General features: G+C 41.9%; 2 long non-coding RNA genes across 2 annotated transcripts; both read right to left on the bottom strand.

Annotated features, from left to right (window-relative positions):
- Window positions 1–1,299: 1,299 nt before the first annotated feature.
- On the bottom strand, window positions 1,300–4,821 carry LOC147376513 (uncharacterized). Its single transcript, XR_015161674.1, has 2 exons — window positions 3,426–4,821; window positions 1,300–2,688 (listed from the first exon to the last, which is right to left on the bottom strand). It is a non-coding gene; the product is annotated as an uncharacterized LOC147376513 (long non-coding RNA).
- An 8,448-nt stretch (window positions 4,822–13,269) lies between these two features.
- LOC147376512 (uncharacterized) lies at window positions 13,270–14,789 on the bottom strand. Its single transcript, XR_015161673.1, has 2 exons — window positions 14,653–14,789; window positions 13,270–13,924 (listed from the first exon to the last, which is right to left on the bottom strand). It is a non-coding gene; the product is annotated as an uncharacterized LOC147376512 (long non-coding RNA).
- Window positions 14,790–15,820: the final 1,031 nt, after the last annotated feature.

The following is a 15,820-nucleotide window of genomic DNA, read 5'->3' as shown; positions in this document are numbered from 1 at the left end:
TCCTGCCCCCAATTCCTCCCAGCATCAGAGTCTTTTCCAATAAGTCAGCTCTTCGCATGAGGTGGCCAAAATACTGGACTTTCAGCTTTAGCATCATTCCTTCCAAAGAACACCCAGGGCTGATCTCCTTCAGAATGGACTGGTTGGATCTCCTTGCAGTCCAAGAGACTCTCAAGAGTCTTCTCCAACACCACAGTTCAAAAGCATCAATTCTTGGTGTCAAAACAGAGAAGTAATTTCAGACATGAAAAAACATTTAAGGCTCTGAGGTTAATGAGTTGTTGGAGTAAGAAGACCAAGTAGTACACATGGAGAGGTGGCAAAACTTTACGTGGTAAGGATCCTTTAAATTTCCATCCTTCTGCACTACCCATGTTTTCAGAGCTGCTATAATTTCATGCAGAATATGCCACTACATTCCAAAAGTCCTTGATCTGCAGTATCACATTAAACACAAGGTTACATTAGAAGAGAAAAAGAACAACGAGAAAGTGAAGGGGCAATGGAGCCTAAGAATCTTGGTTGCTGTGCTAGTTATGTCCGTGTCACTTCCCTGCTGCAGCAAGCATGGTGGTGAGGCGATGATGGTGATGGTGGTGATGATGGAGACAATGATGATGTGCTGTCTTCCCAGTGCCATTTCTGTGCCCCAACATGTGCAAATTAAAGTACACACAATCATGTAATTTTTATGCCTCAGATATTTTGCAGTTAACACTGTTTTCCCCATTTCAGTAAAGGGACTTTATTCTGAGGAGTTAAATAATTGTTTACTCAAATTAGTCAAGCAATAATTAACATGATTCTAAGTTATATAGAAATAATCTTTTTTAAAAAGAGCTTTCTTTCTGTTTTAAACAGTGTACTTATTAATTTATTTTGGCAATGCTGGGTCTTCACTGCTACATGGGCTTTTCTCCAGCTACCATGAGTCAGGGCTTCTATCTGGTTGTGGTGTGCAGACTTCACGCTGAACTGACTTCTCTTGTGGAGCACAGGCTCTAGGGCACTTGGACTTCAGTAGTTGCAGCATGTGGGCTCCGTAGTTGGGGTTTCTGGGCTCTAGAGCACAGGCTCAATAGTTGTGTCACATGGGCTTAGTTGCTCCACGGAATGTGGGATCTTCCCATACCAGGGAATGAACCCATGTCTCTTGCATTGGCAGGCTGATTCGTTACCACTGACGCATTAGGGAAGATCAGAAGGGATCTCTGATATTACTCAAAATTCAGACAACGTTGATTGTGGGAGCTGTAACTTTAAGATCAACGTAGGATAACAATAAACCCAAACACAATATGCTATTGCTATGTGCTTTTAATGGGGAAAAATTTTTTTTTTACCATCACAAAAGAGAATTGTAGTTTATTCAGAAAGTGGAGATCAAGTAACAATTGTCTAGTTGGTAGAAACCCCTGCTCAGGTGACAGACAGTCACAGAAGACAGAGAGAATCTTCTGATGGTGCCCGGGAGGAGAGCTGCTGCTCTTTCCTCTGAAGCACTGTGTTTTCTCAGCTGTCTTCCCAGAGGCAAGTGGTGTAGCAGCCTCAGGAAGGAAACCTCTGGCTGTCAGGAGTCCCCACAGGCATATTGCTGGCTGAAAGATGCAGAAGCTTCTTCTGTATTCATGACTTGCTTTGAAGAGAAGATGAAGGTGGAGCTGTGGAGCCGAATGAGTCAACTGCAAATATGGTGGTGAGAAAAGGGGTGGTGGTGATGGTGGTGATGATGGAGACAATGATGACCTGCTGTCTTCCAAGTGCTATGTATGAGTCTGGCATGTGCCACCTGAATTATACACATTCATTGAATATTGATTCCTCAGAAGTTTGAAATGAAAATACAATTTTCCCTACATTTTACTAAAAGGACTGAAAACCTGAAGAGGCAAATATTTTGTTCCTCAAATCATCAAGTGATAATTAAGGAAATAACATGGAATTGAAATTATGTAAAAGTATTCTTTGGTAAGACTCAAAATTTAGCAATGCTGGTTGTGCAAGCTTGAACCTTGGCATCAAAGGATAGAAACAAAACTTGATGATGGTATAGTATTACTAAAAACAATTTTGAAAGAAAGGAAACATTTTTGACATCACACAAAGGAACTGTAGTTTATTTGAGAAGAGGAGGATAAGCAACAGTTGACCAGCTGGTAGAAACCCCTGCCCAGGTGACAGACAGACCCAAGGGAGGGAGAGAATCCTCCCATGGTGCCCGGGAGAAAAGCTGCTGCTCTTCCATCTGAAGCTCTGGGATGTTTTCTCAGCTGTCTTCCCAGAGGAGAGCAGAACAGCAGCCTCAGGAAGGAAACCTCTGGCAGTCAGGAATCACCACAGGCATACTGCCGGCTGAAGGGTGGAGAAGCTTCTTCTGTATCCTTTATAGGCTTTAAAGAGAAGATGAAGGTGGAGCTGTGGAGCTAGGTGAGTCAGCTGTCCTCATCCTTTCCTGATCCGGATGAAAGCTGATGCTGTTACTTGCACTTGGGTGGGCACTTCTCTTGGCATTGTTGGGGAGGTGGCACAGGAGGGCATTTCTGCTGGCACTTTGGAGGTGGGCAAGGCTCAGGACACTTTGGAGGTGGGCAAGGCTCAGGGCACTTGGGAGGGCACACTACTGGAGGTGGCTGGCAGGGCTGCTTGCACTGCTGCTGCTGATAAGACATCTTTCTGGAGTCTTAGAATCTGAAAGAAATTATATACAGTGTTCACAAGAAGGGACTGCTACAGGGAGAAAAGCCTGAGCTCGTGTAATAATATCAGATCGAATGTCTCCAGTCTCTAAGAATGTGGTTTGATCTCTTGAATCCCTTTCAATGAACTTCTGGCCTCTCTCTCCCTCTTCAACAAATTGTATTATTGGTTCAGAGAAAATTTCTTTTAACATACAACTTTTCAAAAAAAATTTTTTCAGAAAACCAATCAATGTTGTCCTACTCTTTATTTTTCTGAAAACAGCATCTTCCATAAGGCCATCATAAGTTCCAAAATCCTGGGTAAGCTCACAAGTGATTCTCGTCATCATTATCTCTCATGAGGTCCCAGAAGTATTTTGTACATTTGTACATTTGTATAGAGCAAATGGCCACCAGAAAGGATACAAGGGCCCCACACCTTCAAAGATAAATGCCTCTGAAATAACAGCAGAAGGACAGAAGAAAGAAACAGAAAGAGGAAAAGTGCTCCGTTCTTTACCTCTTCTTGTCACAGATTTTGTTTTAATCTCTTCCTTAAAGGAATTCAAACTCTGTACCAGAAACTTAATAAATACTGTATATCACTGTGTTCAAATTCCAAGCTCCCATCCATTAAGGAGCACTAAGTCATGACAATAACTTTGGACACACCAAATTTGCTATAGCCAGAATTAATTCATAAGTAGAGAGCCCAAGAATAAAGCTGAACTGAAGACTCAGACTCACCAGGTTCTCCAAAAGCTATCCGGACTTGAGTAGCAGGAGGATGGCAGTGATGCAGCAGAGGGCCTTTTTATAGGGACTTGCTGCCCCACCCAGGAGGGAGCAGAGCTGCCAAAACAGGCCCGGTTCAGTCATTTCCCAACCAAAATGCAAATCCATCCATAAGTGGCTTGACAGGGACTCCAGAAAGAGGAAATGTCCTGCTCCAGGATCTCCTCACTGGATTATCTCCCCATGACTCACAGCATCCCTGTCTTATGCTCTCATTTCAAGCATTTATGGCAGTGGGAGGATTTGTGAGAGTTCTTTAACTTGGAGTCAAAGGCTTCCTTTCTTGATTGGAGAAGACTCCTCTTTGATGCCTTTCACCTTCAATGAATTATCAAAGTGCCTGCCTTGTTCCACTTGAACTGGTTGCCATTTTGTTGTACATCCTGGGTTGAAAAGAGCCTGGCTATCTAGTGACACCTTTCTCTTTACCTCAGGTCCTTCTTATAATGCTTTCCCCTTTGATCCATGACCTCCTAATCTGTCTCCTTTCTTTTTCTAAAATGGACCGAGGGCAGGTTGCAGATCATCTCTCCAGCCTTCCCATCATAATACTTAGATATGTTCAGTAAAGTGGTGACCTCTAGGAGCCTCCTTTCACTGCTTTTCTCCCTCAGATAAAAGACATCAAGCTGATTCTTGCAGCCTTTAGAAATCTGTTTCACCTTGGGTCACAGGGAATTCACTAAGAGTTTAGCATCATCTACTGTAATTCAGGTGTTGAGCAGCTCAGACTCTAGACCAACAACAGAAAGCAAGCTTTTTGCACATAACTACCCACATAACCCACCACCTACTCCTACATGATTTCTCCCAACTGTTCTCTTTGTACTACTTCACTCTGTTAAATAAAAGCTCAGAGCATTGTTCAAATTTTCTGATGTCTTTCCCCTTTGAAATATTGAAAGGCCCAATCTGGTAAGTAATGCCATAAAGCAACTATTTTTTTATTGAAAGTTGAAATCACTATGAGCAATTCAGTCATTGAAGTTAATTGCCATTCATATAAAATTCTCAATCAATAATAAGAATTTCACTGTAATATAAACCAATTTTTAGGATTACCCTACTGGTTACATGGAATATATGTTAAATAAACCTCTTTCCTGGTCACTTTCTTCACATAATTTGTCAGTGTGCTGGAAGGAAGCATGGATGATTTAGGAGTCATCTTGACTGGCACAGGGTGCCCAGATAATTGGTCAAATTCCATGTATTTCTCTAAGGATGTTTTTGAATGTGATGGGCTTCCCTGGTGGCTCACTGGTGAAGTCAGCCTAACAAGCAGGAGATGCCAGTTGTATCACTGGATCAGGAAAATCCCCTGGATAAGGAAATGGCAACCCACTCAAGTATTCTTGCCTGGAGAATCCCACAGAGAGAGGGCTACATTCTGTGGCGTCACAAAGAGTCGCACACAACTTAGCGACAGACTTTCACCTTTCACTATATAAATCAGTGGTCTGGGTAAAGGAGGTTTCCCTCTATAAGGTGGGTAGTCCTTCATGCACTGAAGGCCTGAACAGAGCAAAAGTCTAAGCCTTTCTTGGGTAACAGATAATCCTCTTGCCTGATGGCCTTCCACGGGTTTTCAGTTTCACAGATTTTGAATTTTCCAGCCTTTATAATCTCTCTTTCTCTCTTTTTCCTGTTTCTCTCTGTGTCTGTCACTCTCTCATATAAAAAATATATAACATGTATTATATTATAATTTGAAAATTTCATCTGCCATTTCATGTACATCATTTCCTATGTTCAATCAAATTAAAAATTCAAGACGTTTGTGTAAAGCGATTAAAGTAAAAATATAAATATTACATGACACATGTGAACTGTAAATATGACAAATAGAATGAATTTTTAGAGAATAACTGAAGTTCAAGAGAGAATGCCCTAGCATGTTCCCCAGCCCTGGCATAATATTTCATTATGCCTTTTAGAGATTTAGCTCTCAATAATTCATCTACAGTTCCTCTGTTCAGCTGGAGCTGAACTATCCTCTTTTCTGTAATGTCCTCTTGGGCACTGAAGATTTTCATAATAGGCTGTGGCTGGTGAGGAATCATGTCTGGTTTAGGAGAAAAGTTACAACGCTGGCTTTATATTACTGTAGAATGTGGGAACACAGTTAATGGAATCTGGATGTCCCATTTCACCAGACCCCTACAATCCCCTAGAATGCTGTATCGTGCTGAAGATTACTTTACTAGGAAATAAATCATTTTTATTCCAATAGTAAATATCAGGTTTAAATTTCATAAAAAAAAATGAATGTAAGATTCCATTTAAGACTCACACCGCCACATACAAGTGATTGAGAGTAGGTTTGGGAAGGGAGGAGGATCAGAAAACTAAAAGTCTGAAAAGTTAAATACATGCTTAGAGTTTATCTGATGAGTTTGTTTTCTTCTACTCTATCCCAGCATGTTTTAGATCTTTAAAAGAGAGTAGTTTTGAAAGTTTTTAATGTTTATTCTCTGTCTTCTCCTTCAATCCTTCAGAACTCTCATCCTGCCATATTACTCTTCACTTCCTAATGTATCAATATATCTCCTAACTGTCCAATTTAGTACACTGATGTGTTGGCAATGCATTTAGTAATAGTCTTTGCATATCTTTCTTATTTCTTCCTGCAATCAGTGTGAATAATTGACCTACTAACTTGTCTTGACCAAATAATCAGGAAACTTTTCAAGAATGCAGTTAACCCTGTGTACGAGACGGCAAAAGAGACACTGATGTATAGAACAGTCTTATGGACTCTGTGGGAGAGGGAGAGGGTGGGAAGATTTGGGAGAATGGCATTGAAACATGTAAAACATCATGTATGAAACAAGTTGCCAGTCCAGGTTCAATGCACGATACTGGATGCTTGGGGCTAGTGCACTGGGACGACCCAAAGGGATGGTATGGGGAGGGAGGAGGGAGGAGGGTTCAGGATGGGGAACACATGTATACCTGTGGCGGATTCATTTTAATATTTGACAAAACTAATACAATTTTGTAAAGTTTAAAAATAAAATAAAATTGTAGTTGGAAAAAAAAATAAAATGCATTACCTTCAAAAAATAAAAAAAAAAAAAAAAAAAAAGAAGAGAAGAATGAAGAGGAAGAGAAAGAGGAAATGCCTGAAAGTTTTGAAACAGTCACCAGGTATGCATGTTCCAGAAGTCAGGACATAAAATTTTCCTCTAGCTCAGCAGCATCTCCACTGACTACTGTATATTTTTTAAATATTATAATAAAGAGAAGTCAAGTTGGTAGAATAAGAGGTTGTGAAATTTGTCCTTCCTCATATGTATGTATATATATATATATATATATAAAGTATACATCTAGAAATGGAATAATTCTCAACAGAATACTTGGTGAACAATAGTGGAGGACTTTGGACACCTAAAAGGACAAGAAAAATCCACTGATAATCATGCAAAATGAAAAATATAAAACAGAAATGAGGAATCAAAACAGGGACTAGCAACCCTGACATGAAGCTGAAGATGGAGGGGAAAAGCCCATCACAGTGGGGAAATCAGCTGGGACAGAAATGGGCCTTCAGGGGATCAAAGCAGAGGACGGTCTGTGAAAGGCAAAACTAAGAACTGCATGCATGGTCTGTGCCACAGCCCTGCTCACCCTAGCCTGAATCATGTGTTTCCTGTTGCAGAGGGATTGGGTGCTGGAACATGGGGTTTGGAGTGAAGACTCAGGGAGGGAACAGTTGTTCTGAAAAGACAGCCTGAAGGGACAGGAATAAGGAGCTCTACAGCTGGGAAAGTTTGCAGATAAAGCCTGGGACACCATAGAAGCTAGGTGTCTTTGTTGAGTGGTGTGAAGGGGTAGGGCAGCCATCATAACCCCTTTCCCACCTGCCAACTTCTTTGGCCTTCAGAGGCACTGGGAGTGGCTCCCATTGAGTCATCTTGCCCATCTCTCAAGCCAAGGCCTCTTCTACATAAGTAGACTCAGTGGTCCTGAGGATTGCCCATCTTAAAACCACATTTGGAATTAGCTCTGAGAGCCTTTGCGCTGCCAGGGGCAGAATGCTAAAGTGTGGGATTAAGAGTGGATCCTGGGAGAGGATCACTGTTGGCTTCACAGATACAACAGAGAGGACAGGAATGAGAGGCTCTGAGGCTGGGAATGCCAACTGGAGGAAGTGTGTTCTGCCTAGGAAATGAGGCACCATTGTTAAGTCGCATGCAAAGGGTAGGGGCACTACAGCCCCCACAGTACATACCAGCCCCTGCCTCTCTGGGCACTGGGAGGGCATCCCTCCAGGGCAAGTGTGCCCCCATCTGTTGCAACTGCCTGCTGGTCTACATCACCACAGGCAATTTGTGCACACTCCCATTGTGGCCGCTGGTCTGAGTAAGTGTGTGCCACTCAGACACTATTTTCACTCTCTCTCATCTGGGTGGGGAACAGATGTCTGAGGGTGGCACACACACACACACACACACACAGATCAGATCAGATCAGATGAGTTGCTCAGTCGTGTCCGACTCTTTGCGACCTCATGAATCACAGCACGCCAGGCCTCTCTGTCCATCACCAACTCCCAGAGTTCACTCAGACTCACGTCCATCGAGTCAGTGATGCCATCCAGCCATCTCATCCTCTGTCGTCCCCTTCTCCTCTTGCCCCCAATCCCTCCCAGCATCAGAGTCTTTTCCAATGAGTCAACTCTTCGCATGAGGTGGCCAAAGTACTGGAGTTTCAGCTTTAGCATCATTCCTTCCAAAGAACACCCAGGGCTGATCTCCTTCAGAATGAACTGGTTGGATCTCCTTGCAGTCCAAGGGACTCTCAAGAGTCTTCTCCAACACCAAGTTCAAAAGCATCAATTCTTTGGCACTCAGCCTTCTTCACAGTCCAACTCTCACATCCATACATGACCACAGGAAAAACCATAGCCTTGACTAGACGGACCTTTGTTGGCAAAGTAATGTCTTTGCTTTTGAATATGCTACCTAGGTTGGTCATAACTTTCCTTCCAAGGAATAAGCGTCGTTCAATTTCATGGCTGTAGTCACTATCTGCAGTAAAGTCTAACACTGTTTCCACTGTTTCCCCATCTATTTCCCATGAAGTGGTGGGACCAGATGCCATGATCTTCATTTTCTGAATGTTGAGCTTTAAGCCAACTTTTTCACTCTCCACTTTCACCTTCATCAAGAGGCTTTTGAGTTCCTCTTCACTTTCTGCCATAAGGGTGGTGTCATCTGCATATCTGAGGTTATTGATATTTCTCCCGGCAATCTTGATTCCAGCTTGCGTTTCTTCCAGTCCAGCATTTCTCCTTATGTACTCTGCATAGAAGTTAAATAAACAGGGTAACAATATACAGCCTTGACGAACTCCTTTTCCTGTTTGGAACTAGTCTGTTGTTCCATGTCCAGTTCTAACTGTTGCTTCCTGACCTGCATACAAATTTCTCAAGAGGCAGGTCAGGTGGTCTGGTATTCCCATCTCTTTCAGAATTTTCCACAGTTTATTGTGATCCACACAGTCAAAGGCTTTGGCATAGCCAAGAAAGCAGAAATAGATGTTTTTCTGGAACTCTATCTTGCTTTTTCTATGATCCAGCGGATGTTTGCAATTTGATCTCTGGTTCCTCTGCCTTTTCTAAAACCAGCTTGAACATCAGGAAGTTCACGGTTCACATATTGCTGAAGCCTGGCTTGGAGAATTTTGAGCATTACTTTACTAGCGTGTGAGATGAGTGCAATTGTGTGGTAGTTTGAGCATTCTTTGGCATTGCCTTTCTTTGGGAGTGGAATGAAAACTGACCTTTTCCAGTCCTGTGGCCACTGCTGAGTTTTCCAAATGTGCTGGCATATTGAGTGCAGCACTTTCACAGCATCATCTTTCAGGATTTGGAATAGCTCAACTGGAATTCCATCACCTCCACTAGCTTTGTTCGTAGTGATGCTTTCTAAGGCCCACTTGACTTCACATTCCAGGATGTCTGGCTCTAGGTGAGTGATCACCCCATCATGATTATCTGGGTCGTGAAGATCTTTTTTGTACAGTTCTTCTGTGTATTCTTGCCATCTCTTCTTAATATCTTCTGCTTCTGTTTGGTCCATACCATTTCTGTCTTTTATTGAGCTCATCTTTGCATGAAATGTTCCTTTGTTATCTCTGATTTTCTTGAAGAGATCCCTAGTCTTTCCTATTCTGTTATTTTCCTCTATTTCTTTGCATTGATCGCTTAAGAAGGCTTTCTTATCTCTTCTTGCTATTCTTTGGAACTCTGAATTCAGATGTTTATATCTTTCCTTTTCTCTTTTGCTTTTCGCTTCTCTTCTTTTCACAGCTATTTGTAAGGCCTCCCCAGACAGCCATTTTGCTTTTTTGCATTTCTTTTCTATTGGAATGGTCTTGATCCCTGTCTCCTGTACAATGTCACGAACCTCAGTCCATAGTTCATCATGCACTCTATCTATCAGATCTAAGCCCTTAAATCTATTTCTCACTTCCACTGTATAATCATAAGGGATTTGATTTAGGTCATACCTGAATGGTCTAGTGGTTTTCCCTACTTTCTTCAATTTAAGTCTGAATTTGGCAATAAGGAGTTCATGGTCTGAGCCACAGTCAGCTCCCTGTCTTGTTTTTGCTGACTGTATATAGCTTCTCCATCTTTGGCTGCAAAGAATATAATCAATCTGATTTCTGTGTTGACCATCTGGTGATGTCCATGTATACAGCCTTCTCTTGTGTTGTTGGAAGAGGGTGTTTTTTATGACCAGTGCATTTTCTTGGAAAACTCTATTAGATTTTTAAGAATTGATACATGTATATGTAGAACTGAATGACTTTGCTGTATGCCTGAGATTAACACGTTGTTAACCAACAATACTCCAATATACAAAAAAAGTTAAAATAAAGAATAGTTTGGTTAAGAATATATCCTTTTGCACAGCTTACTTGACTAGTAAGCTAAACATTAGAAAAAAGTTGCCTAGCTATAGTGACTTTGTAAATCTAAATAAACATTTTAAACCTCAATGTTCTTCAAGGTTGGTGTCAAAACAGAGAAGTAATTTCAGACGTGAAAAAACATTTAAGGCTCTGAGGTTAATGAGTTGTTGGAGTAAGAAGACCAAGTAGTACACATGGAGAGGTGGCAAAACTTTACGTGGTAAGGATCCTTTAAATTTCCATCCTTCTGCACTACCCATGTTTTCAGAGCTGCTATAATTTCATGCAGAATATGCCACTACATTCCAAAAGTCCTTGATCTGCAGTATCACATTAAACACAAGGTTACATTAGAAGAGAAAAAGAACAACGAGAAAGTGAAGGGGCAATGGAGCCTAAGAATCTTCTTGGTTGCTGTGCTAGTTATGTCCGTGTCACTTCCCTGCTGCAGCAAGCATGGTGGTGAGGCGATGATGGTGATGGTGGTGATGATGGAGACAATGATGATGTGCTGTCTTCCCAGTGCCATTCTGTGCCCCAACATGTGCAAATTAAAGTACACACAATCATGTAATTTTTATGCCTCAGATATTTTGCAGTTAACACTGTTTTCCCCATTTCAGTAAAGGGACTTTATTCTGAGGAGTTAAATAATTGTTTACTCAAATTAGTCAAGCAATAATTAACATGATTCTAAGTTATATAGAAATAATCTTTTTTAAAAAGAGCCTTCTTTCTGTTTTAAACAGTGTATTTATTAATTTAATTTGGCAATGCTGGGTCTTCATTGCTACATGGGCTTTTCTCCAGCTACCATGAGGCAGGGCTTCTATCTGGTTGTGGTGTGTGGACTTCAAGCTGAACTGACTTCTCTTGTGGCGCACAGGCTCTAGGGTGCTTCCACTTCAGCAGTTGCAGCATGTGGGCTCCATAGTTGGGGTTTCTGGGCTCTAGAGCACAGGCTCAATAGTTGTGTCACATGGGCTTAGTTGCTCCACGGAACGTGGGATCTTCCTGGATCAGGGATCGAACCCATGTCTCCTGCATTGGCAGGCTGATTCTTTACCACTGACCCATCACGGAAGATCAGAAAGAATCTCTGATATTACTCAAAATTCAGACAGCATCGATTGTGGGAGCTGTAACTTTAGGATCAAAGAAGGATAACAATAAACCAAAACACAATATGCTATGGCTGTAAGTGCTTTTAATAGGGAAAAAAAAATTTTTTTTTACCATCACAAAAGAGAATTGTAGTTTATTCAGAAAGTGGAGAACAAGTAACGATTGTCTAGTTGGTAGAAACCCCTGCTCAGGTGACAGACAGTCACAGAAGATGGAGAGAATCTTCTGATGGTGCCCGGGAGGAGAGCTGCTGCTCTTCCCTCTGAAGCACTGTGTTTTCTCAGCTGTCTTCCCAGAGGCAAGTGGTGTAGCAGCCTCAGGAAGGAAACCTCTGGCTGTCAGGAGTCCCCACAGGCATATTGCTGGCTGAAAGATGCAGAAGCTTCTTCTGTATTCATGACTTGCTTTGAAGAGAAGATGAAGGTGGAGCTGTGGAGCCAAATGAGTCAACTGCAAATATGGTGATGAGAACAGGGGTGGTGGTGATGGTGTTGATGATGGAGACAATGATGACCTGCTGTCTTCCAAGTGCTATGTATGAGTCTGGCATGTGCCACCTGAATTATACAGATTCATTGAATATTGATTCCTCAGAAGTTTGAAATGAAAATACAATTTTCCCTACATTTTACTAAAGGGACTGAAAACCAGGAGAGGCAAATATTTCATTCCTGAAGCCACCAAGTGATAATTAAGGAAATAACATGGAATTAAAATTATGTAGAAGTATTCCCTGCTTATTTAACTTATATGCAGAGTACATCATGAGAAACGCTGGACTGGAAGAAACACAAGCTGGAATCAAGATTGCTGGGAGAAATATCAATAACCTCAGATATGCAGATGACACCACCCTTATGGCAGAAAGTGAAGAGGAACTAAAAAGCCTCTTGATGAAAGTGAAAGTGGAGAATGAAAAAGTTGGCTTAAAGCTCAACATTCAGAAAACGAAGATCATGGCATCTGGTCCCATCACTTCATGGGAAATAGATGGGGAAACAATGGAAACAGTGTCAGACTTTATTTTTCTGGGCTACAAAATCACTGCAGATGGTGACTACGGCCATGAAATTAAAAGACGCTTACTCCTTGGAAGGAAAGTTATGACCAACCTAGATAGCATATTAAAAAGTGGAGACATTACTTTGTCAACAAAGGCCTGTCTAGTCAAGGCTATGGTTTTTCCTATGGTCATGTATGGATATGAGAGTTGGACTGTGAAGAAGGCTGAGCACCGAAGAATTGATGCTTTTAAACTATGGTGTTGGAGAAGACTCTTGAGAGTCCCTTGGACTGCAAGGAGATCCAACCAGTCCATTCTGAAGGAGATCAGCCCTGGGATTTCTTTAGAGGGAATGATGCTAAAGCTGAAACTCCAGTACTTTGGCCACCTCATGTGAAGAGTTGACTCTTTGGAAAAGACTCTGATGCTGGGAGGGATTGGGGGCAGGAGGAGAAGGGGACAACAGAGACTGAGATGGTGGGATGGCATCACCGACTCGATGGATGTGAGTCTGAGTGAACTCCGGGAGTTGGTGATGGACAGGGAGGCCTGGAGTGCTGTGATTCATGAGGTCGCAAAGAGTCGGACACAACTGAGCGACTGAACTGAACTGATTCTTTTATAAGACTCAAAATTTAGACAGCGCTGCTCGTGAGAGCTTGAACCTTGGCATCAAAGGATAGAAACAAAACTTGAAGATGGTATAGTATTATTAAAAACAATTTTGAAAGAAAGGAAACATTTTTGACATCACACAAAGGAACTGTAGTTTATTTGAGATGAGGAGGATAAGCAACAGTTGACCAGCTGGTAGAAATCCCTGCCCAGGTGATAGACAGACCCAAGAGAGGGAGAGAATCCTCTGATGGTGCCTGGAAGAAAAGTTGCTGCTGTTCCATGTGAAGCTCTGGGATGCTTTCTCAGCTGTCCTTCCAGAGGACAGCAGAACAGCAGCTTCAGGAAGGAAACCTCTGGCTGTCAGGAATCACCATAGGCATACTGCTGGCTCAAGGGCGGAGAAGCTTCTTCTGTATCCACGGTAGGCTTTAAAGAGAAGATGAAGGTGGAGCTGTGGAGCTAGGTGAGTCAGTTGTCCTCATCCTCTCCTGATCCAGATAAAGGCTGATGCTGTTACTTGTACTTGGGTGGGCACTTCTGCTGGCATTGTTGGGGAGGTGGCACAGGAGGGCATTTCTGCTGGCACTTTGGAGGTGGGCAAGGCTCAGGGCACTTTGGAGGTGGACAAGGCTCAGGACACTTTGGAGGTGGGCAAGGCTCAGGACACTTTGGAGGTGGGCAGGGCTCAGGGCACTTGGGAGGGCACACTACTGGAGGTGGCTGGCAGGGCTGCTTGCACTGCTGCTGCTGATAAGACATCTTTCTGGAGTATTAGAATCTGAAAGAAATTACACGACAGTGTTCACAAGGAACTGCTACAAGGAGAAAATCTGAGCTTATGTAATACCATCAGATAGAATCTCTCTAGTCTCTAACGTGCTTAATGTCTTCTACTCTTTTTAACAAATTTCTGACTTCTCCCTCATTAAGAGAGTTTTTAATTAGTCAGAAGAAAACCTTCTCTCATACAATTATTACAAAATTTGTTTTTTGTTTGAAAGAACCAAGCAATATTTTTAATTGTTACTTTGATTTTATGAAAATAGCATCTTTAAGAAAACCCATCATAAGTTCTGAAATTCTGTGTAAGCTCACAAGCAACTTCCATCATCATTATCTCTCATGAAGTCCAAACTGGATGACTTGTGTACAGAGCAAAGGTTCACCAAGAAGGATACAAGGGTTCTCCACCTTCTAAGATAAATGCTTCTCTACCAGAGCAGAGGGATACCCAAAAATACAGAAAACGGAAAAGTACTTTTGTCCTTACCTCTTCATGTCAAAAACTTCATATTTATTTTATTTTTCAATAAGATAATTCAAACATTGTACCAGAAACTTAATAAATACAATATATCATTGGGCTTAAATTTCAAGTTCCTATCAACCATCAACAGAGTAGCATTAAACACAATTATAACTTTGGACACAGCATATTTGCTCTCTGCAGCATAAATTCAACATTGGGAGCCCCAGAACAAAGTAGAACCGAAGGATCAGACTCACCAGTTCTCCAAAATCAATCGGAACTTGAGTAGCAGGAGGATGGTGGTGGTGCAGCAGAGGGTCTTTTTATAGGGCTTGCTGCCCCTCCCAGGGGAGGTGGAGCTGCCAAAACTGGCCTGGTTCAGTCATTTCCCAAGCAAAATGCAAATCCATCCATAAGTGGCTTGACAGGGACTCTGAAAAGAGGAAACATCCTGCTCCAGGATGGAACATAATCTCCTACTGGATTATGTTCTCATGACTCAGAGTCTCTGCCTTAGCTCTCAGGGATTTTCAGCAGTGGGAGGATTTGGCAGGTTCTCCAACTTGTACTCAAAGGCTCCCCTTCTTGTTTGAGGAAGATGGCTCTTTTCTATCTTTCGCCTTCTTTGAGTTATAAAACTTCCTATGTTGTTCCACTTGAACTGGTTGCCATTTTGCAGTACATACTGAGTTGAAAAGGGCCTGGCTACCTGGCGACAGCCTTCTTTTTACCGCAGGTTCTTCTTATAATGGTTTCCTCCTTGATCCATGGCCTGCTAATCTAAGTCTCCTTTCTTCTTGTCCTGTTTGGACTTCATGAGAGATAATGATGATGGGGATTGCTTGTGAGCTTACACAGAATTTCAGAACTTATATGGGTTTTCTTAAAGATGCTATTTTCGTAAAATCAAAGTAACAACTCAAAAGATTGCTTGGTTCTTTCAAACAAAAAACAAATTTTGGAATAATTGTAGTGCCTCGAAGACCTGAATAGAACAAGACTCACCCTCTCCTGGTAAGAGATAATTCCCCTGCCTGTTGGCCTTCAGCAGGGTTTTGGCTTGGTAGAGTTTGAATTTTCCAGCTCAGTAGCCTTCCCGTCATGATACTTAGTGTTCAGTGAAGTGGTGACCTCTAGAATCTTCCTTTCACTGCCATGATCCATAAAAAGCAGGACATCAAGCAAATTCCTCTGACCTTTATAAATCTGTTTTACCTTGGATCACAGGGAATTCAATACGAGTGTAACATCACCTATAGTAATTCAGATGTTCCAGCAGCTTAGACCCTAGACCTACAACTGAAAGCAAAGCTTTTTGCTCATAACTGCCCAACTTGACATACCACCTGCTCCTACATAATTTCTCCCAAGTGGCCCCTCTTTATTTCTTCCACTTTTGAATAAGGTTTAGAGAAGTGTTCAAAA

This window comes from Bos grunniens, chromosome 3, assembly GCF_055505025.1.
Source record: "Bos grunniens cultivar Pamir isolate PY7600 chromosome 3, Bosgru_T2T1.0, whole genome shotgun sequence".
NCBI lineage: Eukaryota > Metazoa > Chordata > Mammalia > Artiodactyla > Bovidae > Bos > Bos grunniens.
This window is presented reverse-complemented; position numbering and strand designations above follow the sequence as displayed.